At 36.5% G+C, this 17,522-nt stretch overlaps 1 pseudogene; it reads left to right on the forward strand.

Moving 5' to 3' along the window:
* The first annotated feature begins 3,208 nt into the window (after positions 1-3,208).
* LOC133881623 (protein ROOT HAIR DEFECTIVE 3 homolog 2-like) overlaps positions 3,209-17,522 on the forward strand; it is a 44,455-nt pseudogene continuing 30,141 nt past the window's right edge.

The following is a 17,522-nucleotide window of genomic DNA, read 5'->3' on the forward strand; positions in this document are numbered from 1 at the left end:
TGCGTCTTTTAAGAGTAATGCCTATAAACTTTTACATGGCATCAAATTAAAGCAAGTTTTTTGGACGATTATGGACCTTTCCCTCCCGATGTTGAACACGTGTTTGACCAAAATTGTCACACGTGAGGGGGCGTGTTAAAGTGTCCCAGATTGGCAAGAGATACATGACCTGGGGACTTTATAAGTCATGGATACTTCCTCTTCTCTCAAGACATCTTTTGCGAGTGAGTAATGCCCATAAACTTTTACAAAAAATGGTAGTACAATACGTCCATGATAAGACATAGAGGAAGGTCATTCCATATTGTATCTATGATACTATTGTGGTAGAACTAAATGTTCTACCCTTTTAATCTTGATCAATAAAGTTAAAATATGATCTAGCTTTAAAATAAAAAATAAAAAAAAAATTAGGACCCCTTAAACAATCCCACGTGACCATGGGGTCCAAGAAGCAGTACCATAGAATGCATGTTGTTTAACGAATAATATCTGGTACGTGCTTCCACAACGAATTCTAATAAATGATCTTGTGACTTTGCCAAGACGTATGTTTTTGGTTTTTGGTAATAATTCAGTAGCTGCATGCTCTAACAAATCAATCTCCCATGGATCCCACAGAATTTGAATCCCAAATTAAACTCTAATTTAACAGTGAAACTTGGATAAGTTATATATAGCTTTGTAATGTGAACTAAAAGGATCGAAAGAAAAGATAAAAAAAATAAAAAAATAAAGACAATAGCAGAAATGAATTAAAATAAAGACAAGTAATTTTACGTTGTTTGGTCTATGACTTACGTCTACAAGATAAAATTTAAAGGGCTACATTTTTCTTTTATCTCATGATGATTTTACAATAAATAATACTCATTTTTTTTTTTTGAACGGAAATGATAATCTATCATTGATATGGTGAACAACCCAAGGCATACAACTTGAAAATAAGGGACAAGCCCCCCATTCTCTAAGCCAGCAAAATCTGGCTTAATAAACAGCTGCCTAAGCAAAAATACAATTTTTACAAGAAAGCATTTGAGCCTCTTTACATTAACGCTCACTTTCTAAATAAAAGAGACCAGATCTAGCAATTAGCCAACAAATATTCCAGTAAAAATTGAACCCAACACAAGCAGACTGTGACCCAAGAAAAGAGAAAAAAACACATGACACTGAAGCAGAGACCACCCAAAAAACAAGCTGCCGGCAGTGGAGCAAAAGGGCCAAGAAGCCAGACGGCGGCGCGTGGGGGACACGCGCCGACACCGGCGCCACCCAGACGGAGGACCGAAAATCGCCGAGATCGGCCAGAAAAAAGCGGCGCGTGGCCCACACGCGCACCAAACAGCGGAGAGCCCACTGGCGCGTGGGAACCACGCGCCGGTCACCGGCGACCGACAGGGCCGAATCTAGCGGCAGAAGGCGACGGAGAACCCGGCTGGGGGGCGCGTGTCAGTCAGAAATGGGCGAGGAAGAGCAGATCTGGCTTCCAAAATCTGAAGAAAAAAGGTGAAAGAATGGGCCAAAAAACATCCCGCCGACAACACGAACGCTCGGCCAATCCCCCAAAGAAGACAACTTGAGATGAGAAATCCTGCCAAAACAAAAGAAAGCAAACAAATAACGACCCATAAAAGCCACCACAGCCCAAAAAGGCTAAGGGAAGACCAGCCTCCACCGGATCTAGCCAGGAGGAACAAAATATGATTACAATCAAATCATATAAAAGGTAAGTAACGTATCATATCATTTTAATATATCTTGTTTCAAACATAGGAAATATGTTCCATATCTAACATTATCCAGGTAATAGAAAAGGTAATTCTAGTATAGTGATTGGATATTTTGATTGCCTATAGACTATGCATCACAACAGCAGCATCTGAATCATCATCATCAGCATTATATTGGAGAATCTATCAACAGGAGGCATAAGATCAGATTCATTTGGGTGTTTAGGACCATTAGATCTAAAGGCCCACCTTCACAAAGCCCAAGAAAGCCCCTAGACAACCTTAAATGGAAGACTTCTCTCTAAAACAGGGTTTTGGAGATATATTTTCTACCTCAAAAGAAATTCCCCCCTCTCATTTTTCTTTAAGACAAAAAGTACTGGTTGGAGGCTCTTTCCTTGTTTTTCAAGTAGTCGTTATCCAATTCGGCCGTGCAAAACTGTATGATCAACATGAGTTCATTTCTCTTCAAACGTATTTCAGATGCATGTTCAACTTAATTTGCAAAACATGTTCTACATTCAAGCCAATTTTATTAGAGAATTGGCTTAATTAATGCAAGCAATATTTGGCTACCATATGCAAATAAATAAATAGGTACTCATAAAATTAAAACCATCACACACATATATATAAAACCTCAAATTTATTGACATCATAGACTTTCTTACAGGGTTACAGTTACACACACAAATTTCCAAGGAATCAAAGGCAAATCAACCTCATCACACCACTCCATACACCTTGTCTCAAAATATGAACTCTTCACCTCGTTAGGGAAATAACTCACCCAAACTTGCCCTCCTATCCTCCACTCCAACACACTCCCTTCCATCTCTTTGCTCAACCTCCAACCCACTCCCTCTCCATACTCGTCCCCAGCAAAAACCAACCCTCCGGTTTTCGTAAGCGGTCTACTCGACCCGATAACCGGTTCTCAAAATCGTGTCCCAGTTTACCACCACTAGTAACTGACTTCCACGTGGCAACTTCGAGGCCCGTCCTGTTGTCGCAAAAAACAGCATCGAAAATCGCTGCGTTTCCCTCCGCGTCCTGCTCCCACCTCCAATTCCTTGTCCTCGTCCTCGTCCTCGTCGAAGTCCTCGCTGTGGCTTTCACCCTTGGAGCCTTCGATTTTCTGAAACTACCCTTCACTGTCTTTTGCACTTCCACTTCTTTCTCCTCATTGTTCGTGGATCGACCCAAGCTTAGACAACAAAAATAAAAAAATAAAAAATGAAAAAATAATTTTAAATCGCGTGTTACTCGAAAATTCTTCATACCTTTACCTTAAAGGAAAGAAACTAAAAATATCTTGAGTATCTATTAAAGAGAGAAGTCGAGAGGCCAAAATTTTGTACTATTGCAAGTCTTTTAATATTGATTATAAAATAACTCCCATATATGGCCTTTATTTCAAGTGCGTATTGATTATAAAATAACCCGGTTGATCCCTGAAGTCTCAGTTATTCTTAATCATTGACACGGCGAAGACCTGATTGGCTAAAGTCAGCACAAGTCTCACGTATTCTCATTCTAATTTCCCCATCATCGCCTTCTTTACGAAGAAACAGACAAAAAGTGAAACTTGAGAGAAGTTTTTGCGTGTTTATCTAGAGCCTAGAGGAAATCCCAAAGGGCAAACAAGCTTCAACTCCCAGGAAACTCTGTCTTTCCAAGTGATCATTCCAATTCATCTTCACTCTCAGCGACCTCGATTTCGACTCCGTGATGGAGGACGACTGCTGTGCCACGCAACTCATCGACGGCAACGGCAACTTCGACGTGCAAGGCCTGGAGAATTTCACGAAGAAGGTGAAGCTTGCCGAGTACGGCCTCTCCTATGCCGTCGTCGCCATCATGGGCCCTCAAAGTAGCGGTACGTCTGTATTTAACTACAGGTTTCTGGAATTTCCATATTTGCGCTTCTGCATTCTTTTTTTCATTATTCAATGATATCCAATTCGCTGCCACGCGTGCCTAGCATAAATCATTTCAAGTTGGATTAGGATTCTTCAAATTTTTTAAACATTTGACATTTTCAGATTATTAAATTTTAGTCATACTTTGCATTTATCGGTTTACAATATACCAACTATCCTTATAAAATAAATGCTATCAATAAAAAGTAGTATAAATTGTTTAACATTTATTTCATATGGACAGTTAACATATTATTAATCATTAGATGTAAAGCATGACTAGAATTTAAAAATTTAAAATTCTCAAATGTTTAAAATTTTTTAGGAAATCCTGATCGTTCAAGTTGAGCTTGATGGGTTGCTCTCGCGTATTGTGTTCATGAGAGTGTTGGTGTTTAGAGCCAATCCGTGGACGTTCTTGGCATTATTTGGAATCTCTCCTGTTCCCATTGATCACTTTAATTTCATGTGTTAAGTTGTTGACTTCGTCAATTACTATGAGTAATTACACTTCTGTGTGTTTACAAGGACAACATGTTGTGTAAAAAGTCTTTTTTTTTTTGGCATCTCTCGTACTTTTCCTTTCATGTTAGACCTATTATCCTATCCTCTTCGTCCTTGTATATATTAATATTCAATTCAAGACTTTTAATTATGTTTATAATTTCATTAAAAAGACATTTTTCGGTAATATCATGATTTACTTTTATAAATTGGAATAATTGCACCATTGGTCCCTGTGGTATGCCATAATTATTTTCTACTCCCTATAGTTTAAAAAGTTCATAAGAGGTCTTCGTGGTATGCAATAATTATAAATCAATCCACGACGTCAAATTCTGTTAAAATTTTTAACAGATTCCGTCTAATACCACTTTAGCGACACGTGTCGCCAATAAGATGGCGACATATGTCCATCTTAATAAAAAAATATAAATTATTAAAAAATAAATAAAAATACTTATTTTTTAAAAAAAAAATAAAAAAAAAAAAATCAGCAAGGGTGGCTGGACCACCCCTTTAGGGGTGGCCTGGCTGCCCCCAGCTGGCCGCCGCCACCCCCTTCGGCCACCCCCAAAGGGGTGGCCCAGCCACCCTTTCTGCTTTTTTTTTTTTTTTTTTTTTGAATTTTAATTTTTTTTTTAAAAAAAATAAGTGTTTTTATTTATTTTTTAATAAATTTATATTTTTTTATTAAGATGGACATGTGTCGCCATCTTATTGGCGACACGTGTCGCTGACATGACATTTGATGGAATTTGTTAAAAATTTTAACAGAATTTGACGTCAGTGATCGATTTGTAATTATTGCATACCACGAGGACCTCCCATGAACTTTTTAAACCATAGGGAGTGAAAAATAATTATGGCATACCACAGGGACCAATGGTGCAATTATCCCTTATAAATTTTATAAAATGTTTGTCTATTTTTATTGTATTTGTTGAAATATCAACACATCTTATTATGAAAAACATTTGTTCTTGATGACTTGTATCAGGTGTACAATCAAGCATAGTTGAAAAATATTTTGCATCTTTAATTTTTTTAATAATTACTTTTAATTTTAGTTGCTAGCTAACAAATGTATCAATTCATTTTGTATATTATGTTCAAGATAATGGTTATGAATTTCACCATGCATCTTTAACACGCCGAATATGTTCTTGTATTATTGGATCAAATTATGATATCATTTCAATTAGACTTAAGAAAATTTCATTATTTTCTTGGTAAATATTTTCATTATTTCTTCGAAATGCCAAACTATTTTTACTAAGATTCTTTACTACAACAATAATTATCAATAATACTCTTTTTCCGATGATCTTTTTCTTTGTTAATTTTTTCTTGGACATTTTTATCAATTGTTTCATTTTTTGACAATCTCATTAATTTCTAAATCAACCCAAACATTCATGTTAGTAATATGTTCATTGGTTGCTTCATGACTTTTAAGTTTAGCACTAAGATTATATTTTTCCAGTCATTAGTTCATTCATTAGCTAGTTGACTTATACTAGAATTTGAATTAAACAACTTGCAATAAAAACAAAATATTTTATCCAGGGGCGGTGCTAGCTTTTAGATTTTGGGGGGGCCAAATTGAAATAAAAAAAATTGGGGGGCATAAACTAAAAAAAAAAAAAAATAGGGGTAAAATTTATTTATTTATTTATTTTTGGAAAACCTTGGGGCTTGGGGGCATGTACCCCCAAGGCTCTACCTAACTACGCCCCTCATTTCATCTAAATCATTTGAATAGATTAGCCATTTTCTATCATTATTCTCCCCATTTGATAATTTTCGTACATAAAAAGTAATAGAAAAATGTCTAGGGTTCTCATCTTTAGGAAAATTTATATTGTTGTCTCTTATTAGACCATTTTCTACTAATAAATCTCTTAATTTTGTATCAATATTTTTTCATTGACCTGGGTCATAAATATTTGTAACAATAGAATTAGATACATCATTAATAATTTTATTTTCTTTTAAATTTTCCGAAACTTCTTTATCAATAATTGTTATATTACATAATTGAACGTCAATATCATTATTTTCAATATCATCTTTTTGTTGTATTATTTCATTATCTTCTAACTCTTTTTATGATTTTTTTTGTTCATTTATGTGTTTTTCAACTAAATTATCATTTATATTTTGTTTATTGGTAATAACAAATTTATTTAAAGATCCTTTTAAAAATTCAATTATTTTTTTTTTTTTTTTTAGTTTTTCATATCCAGAAGCATTTTTTCTAGTAGACATGTATAACTAAAAGTATTTACAAATTACATAAACACGATTTCTAATAAAAACAAATATATATTTTATGACTATAACAAAATAAAAGGAGAACTTTACAAAAAGGTACTGAATTATCATTCATTTTGACAACAGAGTATTTCTATCATTTTTCTCGAACCGAAGTGTTTAACTATAAAAGAAAAAAACTATCATATAAGGATAGTCCGTCTAATTTTGGTGTTAAAATATGACAGAAGCCGAGTCACGTGACTTCCAAGTGATTAACTTAAGCAAGAATACTTATTATGCCCACAAAGTGCATGCCAAAAAAACACGTGTTCTATAAGGGCCATTACCACCGACTGACCGACATGTACGTGCAAGATGTCGTGGAAGAGCGCGAAGGACATGGAGTTCGAAAACAGCGCTAGCGCTTGGCGTGAGGACTCGACGGCGTCGTTGAGACGTTCGAGTCTGTGGGTGGTAGAGTCGCGGATTAGCGATGCCGTATTGTATTGAAGGAAGCTTAAGCTGCTGTGCATGGTCTGAGCTTTCGAGATGGTCTGAGCTTTAAGTAGAAAGAGATGGTCTGAGCTTTCGAGAGCATACCTGCGAATCGAAGGACCAAGCAAAGCCACGCAGAGAGTGAGCCACTGAGGAAGTTTCAGAGAAGAAAACGAAAGAGTGAAAATAGGGCTCAAGAAGTTCCTTCTCTAGCTCTCTCTCTCTCTCTCTCTCTCTCTCTCTCTCTCTCTCTCTCTCTCTGTGTGTGTGTGTGTGTGTGGGTGTGTTGGCAAGGGGTGGACGGCAGTGGCGTGGTGGGGCTCCGATCCGTTGGTGGTGTGGCTTTCAAAGAGAGAGAGAGAGAGGCAAACATGGGGAGGGGTGGAGGGTGACTAGCCAAAAGACATCTGTGCCATTGATCTTAAAATCTGATCATTTCATTTAAGGGCAATTTTGTAAAAGAGACTAATTTTAGACTCTTTTCTTCTCTCTCATTCTCTACGTAGCCATGCATGGGATTGAGATTTTTCATGGAGAAATGATCCCTACACTCATTTCTCACAACAGCCCCACAACAAGCTGACGTGGCTGGTAATATTTTATTATTTTTTTGTTTTGTTTTCATTTCTTTTTGTAAAAAAATAATAAAATATTACCAGTCATGTCAGCTTGTTGTGGGGCTGTTGTGAGAAATGAGTGTAGGGATCATTTCTCTTTTTCATGAGAAGCCAAAAATGTGTGTACGCTGTTTGATTGCAAGAGGTGTAATGACAATGGGGCAGTTTCTATGGGTCGTTGATTACCGGCAGGAACAACGACACAACGACACAACGACGCTCTCTCTAGCTAAGTGATTAGTGTTCCCTTGCTTAATTATGCTCATGATTTTGATCATTCTTTGTTCCAATAATTGGTAGCATGGTGCCTCATTTCCAACATTCAGCAAATTATGTTGCCTCCTTAATTTGGTAATGCAAAGTTCTAAGGTTCAACTCTTCGACTCATTTGAGTAGCAGCTGGATGTTTGTGCTATGAAGTTTTCAGATTATAGTTAGTTAGCAAAATAGGCCAATGTCAATTGGATTTGTAGAATTGAGGGGGGGTTCATGGCCTCTACTTCCTCCCTTAGTTTCGTCCTTGTCGACACTTCGAAATTTTGTTTTATTATTTTATTGTTTTTTTAGTGTTTTTTTTTTCATTTTTTAAAATTTTAATTTTCATTTTTTTTTAATTGAAAAATGACAAGTGAAAGGGGTATTAATTAGAGGCATATTTTGACGAAATTGTTCTTTTTGAATCTTTTTGATAGTTTGGGGGCTACTTCCAAAAAGGCTGGTAGTTTGAAGGGCTATAATAAAATTTTTGTTTTTTTTATCTATTTATTTATTATTACTAATCAGATATGGAATGATTTTAAGGACTTGAATAGTAAGATATTGAAAAATAATGAAAATGGAGAAAAATAGATAAATTCAAATTCGAGTAAGATCGACTTGAATCGGAAAATTGAGATAAAAAATGAAAATTTATAAAGAGTAGGATTTGAAAGGGAAACTTAATTAGATACTTTCTATCTTCTCACTTCTTAGCATTTATTTATTTATTTCACTTTGTATTGATTTTTGAACGTTGGACTTAAGGCGTAAGGCCTTCAATTTTTTGAACGTTAGATAGTTGCCTTAGTTGGACTTAAGTCTTATTTTTTGAATGAGACTTTCCATCTTCTTACTTCTTAGAATTTATTTATTTATTTTTCATTCTATATTGATTCTAGAACGATGGACTTAAGGCGTAAGGTCTTTAATATTTTGAACGTTGGACTTAATTAAGTGTTATTTTTTGAATGTTGGTAATTAATTAAGGCCTTCAATTTATTTATTTTTGTTTTGAAAATAAATCTCCATTAATATTTTGTAATTGGAGGCCTTAATAAATTAGCACCTTGGATTATATTAATGCCTTTATTAATTTTATTTTTACCATATTTCGAGCCTTACTAAAGTGTATTGATGGTAATTAAGATCTTATTTGCTTTTTAGAAATAAATCTCTATTAATACTTTTTAATTGGGCTTAGGTTGCTGCTTTCCCCCTTTCCCCTTTCTTGGGGTGTGCCTTTCGAGTGTGATTTAATCTTATGAATTGAGCTAATATTCTTTTTTTCTTTTTCATTTTTTTCCCAACGCCCTTTGCTGAGCAGGGAAGAGCACCTTATTGAATCATCTTTTCCATACAAATTTCAGGGAGATGGACGCATACAATGGAAGGTTGGTTTTTTAATTGCTTCATATATGGTTAACCAGAAGACACTTTCCGTTGCTTCTCTTGGCTTTTTTAATTCACCTCCATATGAGAAACAAGCAATATAGTTTTGTGTTATTGTAGGAGTCAAACAACCAAAGGCATTTGGATAGCTAAGGGTGTTGGCATTGAGCCTTGTACAATTGCCATGGATTTGGACGGTACTGATGGGAGGGAAAGGGGCGAGGTAATGAGATTTTTATTAGAATTTTTGATTTTATTTAAGAAGATACAATAGGAGAAATGAAGCATAGTTATTACCAAAAAGGAGGGCCGTTAAGCTTTCATACACTTTATGTGGCAAAAGTTATGGTGTTTTTGTGATAAGAGTGGTATATTAGATGTCAAAATTTAATCCAACATGGCTCTATTCATTTTGAATGCAAGGAAAATAACCAATTTTAGGCACATTCACATTCACATGCTCATGCACACACATCCACAATTAAAAACCTGTTACTTGACCGAACCTTCATATATTTTCGTATACTTTAACGAGTTTGTTGCTTCATTTTGGATTGTAAGTGGTACATTTGTGACCTGATGTGATACACCCCAATTTATATGAGACTCATGAGAAAATATAATGGTGGAATTTTATTGTTTTTGGAAGTCTAGTGGTGTTAGAAATTAGAATTTGGGACCGAATCTTCATATATTTTCGTATACTCTAACAAGTTTGTTGCTTCATTTTCGACTGTAAGTGGTACATTTGTGGCCTGATGTGATACACCCTAATTGATATGAGACTCGTGAGAAAATATAATGGTGGAATTTTATTGTTTTTGGAAGTTTAGTGGTGTTAGAAATTAGAATTTGGGTCCTGCTAAATGAACTTAATGGTTTGGATGAGTCTTGAAGTATTTTTTTTCTTCTTCTTGTTTTTAGGGATTTAGTAGGTCTACTAGGCCTATATTTAGGCCTTTATGAGTGGTGAAATGAGATTTACATCACCTCAATATAAAACTCAAAAGCAAATTAGATGTGTCCTGAGCTATGCTTACCATCTCTCCTTTTTCTTGGTTCCTTTTTTTTGAAGTATTTTTTCACTTATCCCTTTTCTAATTCATCTTCCCTCCTCTAAGTAATGTGTACCTTTTATCACAAATTACTGATTATTTTGAGCAATTTTCTTCTGTTAACTCTTATTTTTCACTAGTTAATGTTTGTTGAGAATCACAATTTGAATATTTTTTTTGATAAGCGTAGATTTTTTTTTTGATAAGTAATAAATTTTATTAAAAAGGGTAAAGGCGCCCCCTAAATACATAGGAAATATACAAGGGAGCAATCAAATCAGCCCAAAAAGAAAGAGACCCAACAAACCTGCGAGACACTAAAAACCCAAAAGACCTAAGACCCACGAGGCATTGAACACTACATCATGTGAACCTTGCATTTCCAATGCCAGGAGGTTGCATAATCATTTCCATAATTGACAGAGCTTTTCAAATTCAACATCTCCCTTCGACCTTTATTCTTTTGACGGGCAACCACAGATTCCTGATGAAACTCCTCTTCGCTAATGCTAGAATCCACGATAGCCAAAAGTGAAGCCCCATCCACTTCATCTGGCGAATAATCACCCAAAGGGAAAACGGCTACACCATCCTCCCCAGACCGACTAAAACCAACCGGTCACTTCTGAGACTCGACTAGACAGTTCACCCGAAGGTCCTCACCCTTATCAGCTAATGGAGAGACACAAGGACGCAAATGAGAGGGAGTCCCTACCACCTCATCTTCCTTAACAATTAGGGTTGTTAGCGACATGACCGGCACTTTAGGCGAAAAAAACCCCTCCATAAGAATCCCCTCACCGGAGGAGTTCGCTTAATGACATCCTTCATAGAAGTTGCCTCGTCAACAAGGGGCGGCACTTGAGAGCTTTGCACTAAATTTGACTCCAAAGGAAGCTCTGGCTCAGGAGTGGCACCCAAGGGAGGAAAAGGAATCCCATCAGCAAACTCGCCGCCACAAAATCGAAAAAAAAAATGCTCATCCATTTTTACTACTTGACCTTCCTTAGCCGTCCTATAATACTTCTAGAATGGTTTTGAGGTCGATGCCATTGGACGAGAAAGACGAAGCCTCTCTCCCAACTCAGCAGCCCCTGAGGAAGAACTACTAGGGAAAAGGTGAACTGGAGCCGGAGCAAACTCCTTAGACTTGAGAGAAGCTTCTAAAGACACTGTTGATTCTTGCTCAAGCTGAGAGGAATTCACATGGACAAGCCCATCTCGAGCAGTGGAAACCAAAACCTCATTACCCAACCAGTGGTCTTTTGAGAACAACTCAGACCAAACCTCCAGCAACCCCAACACTGAGCCATGCACCGATTCAGACCCAAAACCTTCCTCTATCAAGATCACCGGTGAAGAAACTTCATCGGAAGCTCCATGAGTACTGCCAAAACCAAAGGACCAGGCCTAAAAGCCCTAACCGGAAGACTTGCAAACTGGTTTAAGGTGGATAATGGATTTCTTGCCAATATTCTTAGGCTTGAACCCATTGAACTTAGAACCCAACCCAACTAACTGACCCACATATCCTCTGACCCGATCCATCACTAACCGAGAAAGCCCTAGAAACACCTTCAACCATTAATTGACGGAACTGCCCTTCGGCTATATATCTATCGTCTTTTTCGTTGCATCATTGGAAATCACCATCGACAACCTAGAGATATCAAGCTCGTAGCAATTCACCGCTGTTCGCACCTCCTCACCACCATACGCCAACACTAATAGAAGCAAATCGAGAGGAGTCACGGACACCGGCTTTGACCACACCATCTTCTCATCAACTTTGTCCATCGAGTGTAATACTGCCATGTAAAAGCGACCGGATAGGAGACCCCCCTTCTGTTTCCCCTCCAAAACAAGTGCCTTAGAAACTAGATGCCACTCATTTACTTCGAGGAAAGCCAGCATCTAATGTAACTCACCCACTCAAGTTTGATGAAACGAGAGAAAAGGAGCCATCAACATCCACACAATAAAGGTTGTCCTACTCATGTCCCGAACCAATCATCTTCTTGGTCTTAAGATCCTGAAAGAGACAAGTAGGGGAAAAATAAATTTCACATTGTAAGGCTTTAGTTAATTGGCTAACATAAAGCAAATTAAAAGAAAAATCTGGAACATAGAGACTAGATGGTTAGGAAAAAGAATTGGTAGGATGAAGAACACCTTTCCCAACAATGGGTCGAGAAGAACCATCAGCTAAAACAATGTGGTGTTGAGCAGGAATCAAATCAGAAAAGGGAGATAATATACCATATATATGTTTATTAGCGGTAGAGTCAATGACCCAAGACGGGGATGAATTGGCCACACATGCAACATTATTTGAATCAGCAAATGTAGCAGTGGAAGAAGGAAGTGTAGTACACAGGCATTGAACAAGTTCGCTAAGCTGACTAGTGAGTGCATCATAGGAATCAGAATCAGAAGGTATACGTCCAGAAGAAGTAGTTGGGAGATGCCTTGGTGTATTGGGGGAGATTTTAATGTACGTGGTTCGATTTCCAAGTGAGAGATCAAGTGTTTCCGGTTATTCTGCAACAATGGAGGAGTTGGTGGATCTTTCGCTTGAAGGTGGTCAGTTTACTTGGTTGAATAATCAAGAAAATCAAACATGGTCTAGAATTGATAGATTCTTAATTTCTCCTGAATGGGTAGAACAGTTTCCAGAAGTGACACAGGGGAACTTGGCAAGACTTTTGTCTGATCACTTTCCTTTGTTGTTGGATTGTGAGGCGCCTAGAGGAGGGAGACGTATTTTAAATTTGAAAACATGTGGTTGAAATCTGATGGTTTTGTTGATTAGGTTAAAACTTGGTGGATGTCCTATGAGCTTTAGGGATTACCAAGTTACGTTTTGGCTAATAAGTTGAAAACTCAAGAGGCGGATTTGAAGAAATGGAGTAATGAAGTGTTCAGTGATGTAGGGAAGAAAAAGAATGAATTATTGGAAGGCATTCAAGAGCTAGTTATAATTGAAGAGTGCTATTGCTTAGTGGAGGAGGAGAGGGTAAGAAAGAGAGATATGTAGAGGGAGTTGGAGAAAACTCTCCTTTTTGAGGAAATGAACTGGAGATAGAAATCATGAGCTTTGTGGTTGAAGGACGTGGACAAAAACGCAAATTTTTTTTTTTTTTTCACAGGGTGGCCAATTCACATCGCAAATTCAATCATGTGGACTCTTTGAATATACATGGAGCATTGTCTAAGAATCCTATGGAGATAAAGGAGCAGCATATAGTACATTTTTATAACAATCTATATTTTAAGTAGTGTTCTTGGAGGCCAAGGGTGAATAGTCTATCTTTCCTATCCATTGATGAGGATGAGAGTACTTGGTTAGAAAGAGAGTTTGAGAAGAATGATATGTAAGATGTGGTAAGGGATTTGAATGAAGATAAGGCGCTGGGTCTGGACGGCTTCACAATGGCTTTCTTTTAGAAATAATGGTGGCATTAGAATGGAAGCTTGCCACATTATTCCCAGGACTAATGAGTTCATGTTTTATTGATAGCTTGGTTTATGGTAGATGTTGAACCTATTTGACATAGATTGTTGTTTTTCTTCCATGATGAAGTTAGTTTTAGGAACATAGAGGCATGCTGACAAATACTTGCATTAGTGGATTTCGAAGATATTGCAGCCTCTTCAACCCCAAAAACCTATATTTATTTGTAAAATTTTTAATATTGTTCCTGCTCCTTCCCCTTGAGCATAGTTCCTTCTCTGATTTTGAGAAAACCCAACAGTCGAGCTTTTGTTTCCTCAACTGATGATTGCTTTTTATTTATTTGGTCATTATATCCTACATGGACTATTTGAAACTAAATCCCTACCATTATCTATTTGAAGCTTTCTCATATGGAAATCTTTACATCTTCGGCATTGTATGGATGCTACTGTCCAAGGCTTAACACTTTCCTTTTCTTGCATTGACCGAAGATGGATTGTGGTGTGCTATTCTTCTTCTCATTAATTTAATTAAGTAATTAACACTGTAGTCTAACTTATAAAAAAATAACAACACTGCAATTCCTTTGCACTTCAATTTTTTTAATGGTGTATGTTTCTGAATATTTTTGAAATTTTGAGGCCCATTCATATTTCTCAGTTCCTTTAACTGGTATCAGTGTGTTAGCAGCAGGATAGCTGAACTTTCATTTAGGATTTTTATTTTGGATAAGTACATGATATTTTATAAAACTTATACCTCCACGGGAATTTCTTCCATTCTCATAGTTTTTTTTTTAATATTTTTTTATTTGTTTTCTCTCACTTCCAGGATGACGCTGCATTTGAGAAACAAAGTGCTCTATTTGCTTTGGCAGTTTCTGACATTGTACTGATAAACATGTAAGTTTTTATGATTTAAGCATTTTCTTTAATATTTAATCAAACCATTGAGTCTTTAGAAATGGTTGCTTTTCGTGAAAACATAGGCTGTTAAAAAAAAATGAGCTTTTGGTTTGGAATCTCTTATACAGATACATGGAATATAAATATGCTTATTTAGGAGTTTATGTACACATGTAATGAGGAATCGTGTTAGATTGCAACTAGAGATTGAATATTCTTTACAGGTGGTGCCATGATATTGGTAGGGAGCGTGCTGCCCATAAACCTCTTCTAAAAACAGTTTTTCAGGTACTGTATAGTCATGTTCTTTCCGGTCAACATTTCTTGGTTGGTGTATGATACCTTCTGGTTACTGTACTATACGTAGGTCATGATGCGTTTGTTCAGTCCCCGTAAATCAACCTTGTTGTTTGTTATACGTGATAAAACAAAGGTCTGCACTAAGCAAACTTATTCTCAATGTACATGTTTACAAATACTTTGGGTCTTTTATTCGAATGCTCTATTTTTTCATATTAATCTTTGTAGTCTTCATGGCTTTCCATGTAGACCCCACTTGAACGTTTGAAGCCTGTTTTAACGAAAGATATTCAGAAGGTTGTCGTTTATTTTTACAGTCAGACTTTTGCCCCGTTCTCTTTATTATTTTTATTCAGTATTTCTCAGAGATTGTACATTCTGCAGATATGGGATGCAGTGCCCAAGCCCCAAGCCCACGAGAATACTCCTCTTAGTGAATTTTTTAATGTAGTATACTCTCTCTCTCTCTAACTGGTCGGTTGTTCACATTGTTTTCTTGGTAATTAATTTTATGTGTTGATTTACTTTCTTTGACATGAAGGTTGAGATCACTGCTTTATCCAATTATGAGGAGAAGGAGGAGAAGTTCAAAGAGGAGGTAATCTGTTTAATATAAGAAGAATCTCAAGAAGTTTGTTTTCTTACTGTCCAGATTCGTTTATATATGTACACACACATGTATAATTTTCTCTATTCTTATTCACTTGAAGGCCTCCTGTACTGTTTCTCCACTTGTTTCTGGAAATTTTTTATTCTTTATCTTGTAAACTACATTGTGCCTTGATTATCTGAGATATTTGTAAACTTCTCTTGTAGTACAGTGCTGAATGTTTGGATTGTTTAATGAATTATCTTATTTCTGGAAGTTTAAATTCTTGCAATAAATGGAACTTAACTCCTTGACATCCAGACCTCATTTGATCAATCCTTAGAAAATTTCCATTCTTCTTGATTTTAGAGTGGAATATATAGGTTTACATCTATATGTCCTGTCTTATACAGGTTGCTCAATTGAGGCAGCAATTTTTCCATTCTATTTCTCCTGGAGGGCTTGCTGGTGATAGACGTGGTGTTGTCCCTGCTTCTGGATTTTCGTTCAGTGCACAGCTGATATGGAAAGTTATAAAAGAGAACAAGGATTTGGATCTTCCTGCTCACAAGGTTTTATATTTTATTCTATGACTCCCTTTTCTTTTTTCCTTTTGGAAGTGGTTGTGGTATCTTCACATGCATTTATCTGTTTGTTTATTAGGTAATGGTTGCCACTGTCCGGTGTGAAGAGATTGCCAATGAGAAGTTAAGTCGCTTGACCTCTGATAAGGTACACCTTTGTCCATCCTCTTTTCCCGGAGTTGCTTCTAGATTAATTTGGAATTTTCTTTTTTCATATTAGTCATTATTGAATTTAATTCAGGCTTGGTTGGCACTGGAGGAAGCTGTTCAAGCAGCTCCAGTATCAGGTTTTGGGAAACAGCTCAGCTCAATTTTAGAAAAATATTTTTCAGAGTTAGTTCCATTCAGCTTGTGTCTTTTAATATTCAAATCTTTAAATATGCCCAATTTACCTGGGAAATATTTCTTTGAGGTTGCTGATCCTCTTTTTTCTTGACACTCCTTGACAAGAAAAATATATATATTTTTTAGAAGAGCTTCTATGTTTAGAGACCCTTGAGCATGAATTCTAATTATCTAGTTCTCTATCCACCTCTTGCTTTATTCTATGAATCTGGATGCATCCCTCTACTGCCCATCGACCATCGTTGATTTACCCCAACAAGATTCAGCCAGACGCTCCTCAATCTGGGGTGGTTGTTCTATATATAGATCTAACTGTTGATTGTATAGTCTTGGACTACGTTTTTTTTTTAGAATTAATTTGAGTTATAACCTTGCTTTCGGACGCCTCCCCCCTCGGGCGGCTTCAACGACCCAAACAGATATGACATGGAGACAGAATTCTATGATGAAGGTCTACGAAATGCAAAACGACGGCAACTGGAGTCAAAAGCATTGGATGTAAGCCCTCACTCTTTCTCAATTGTTATCTTAGTTTCAATTGTTACACACAAATTCATTTAATTTATTGCATATTTTTCTGGATAAATAATTTTATGACTTGTAATGGACTTTGCTATATTATATCCCTTCACCCTGCTCCTGTATGTGTGCTATATGGCCACCATGTGTTGTGTTTTGCTATTGATTATGCTCCTAGATTCTTTAATGTAGCAAGTATCCAAGTTGAATAGGTAAGGTTGCTTTTGCCTCTCTGCCCATCTTCAAGCTACCTTTATTCCTTCCGCTATTTATTATAGATTCATTCCAAACTGTTTAGCTATCCAATTTACTTGCTTTCACAATCAAGCATTGTGACTCCGCCCCCTTGGCCTTTCTAGCGAGTTTTGGAATCATTATATTCTATACCCTAGAAATTTAGACTAGATTTTGGCATCTGAACATCATTGCTGAGCAGGATTCAATGTTACAACTACAAAGGGGGAAAAAAGGTTAAAATGATTACACCACATTTTTAGTAATTGAACACACAAGCATAATTTCAGTTTGATTGAACTCCACAAGTAACTTATATGATCTAAAGTTAAGGCAAACTATGTGATGCTGGGAAATTCT

The sequence above is a fragment of the Alnus glutinosa genome, chromosome 11 (genome assembly GCF_958979055.1).
Source record: "Alnus glutinosa chromosome 11, dhAlnGlut1.1, whole genome shotgun sequence".
Taxonomy (NCBI): Eukaryota; Viridiplantae; Streptophyta; class Magnoliopsida; order Fagales; family Betulaceae; genus Alnus; species Alnus glutinosa.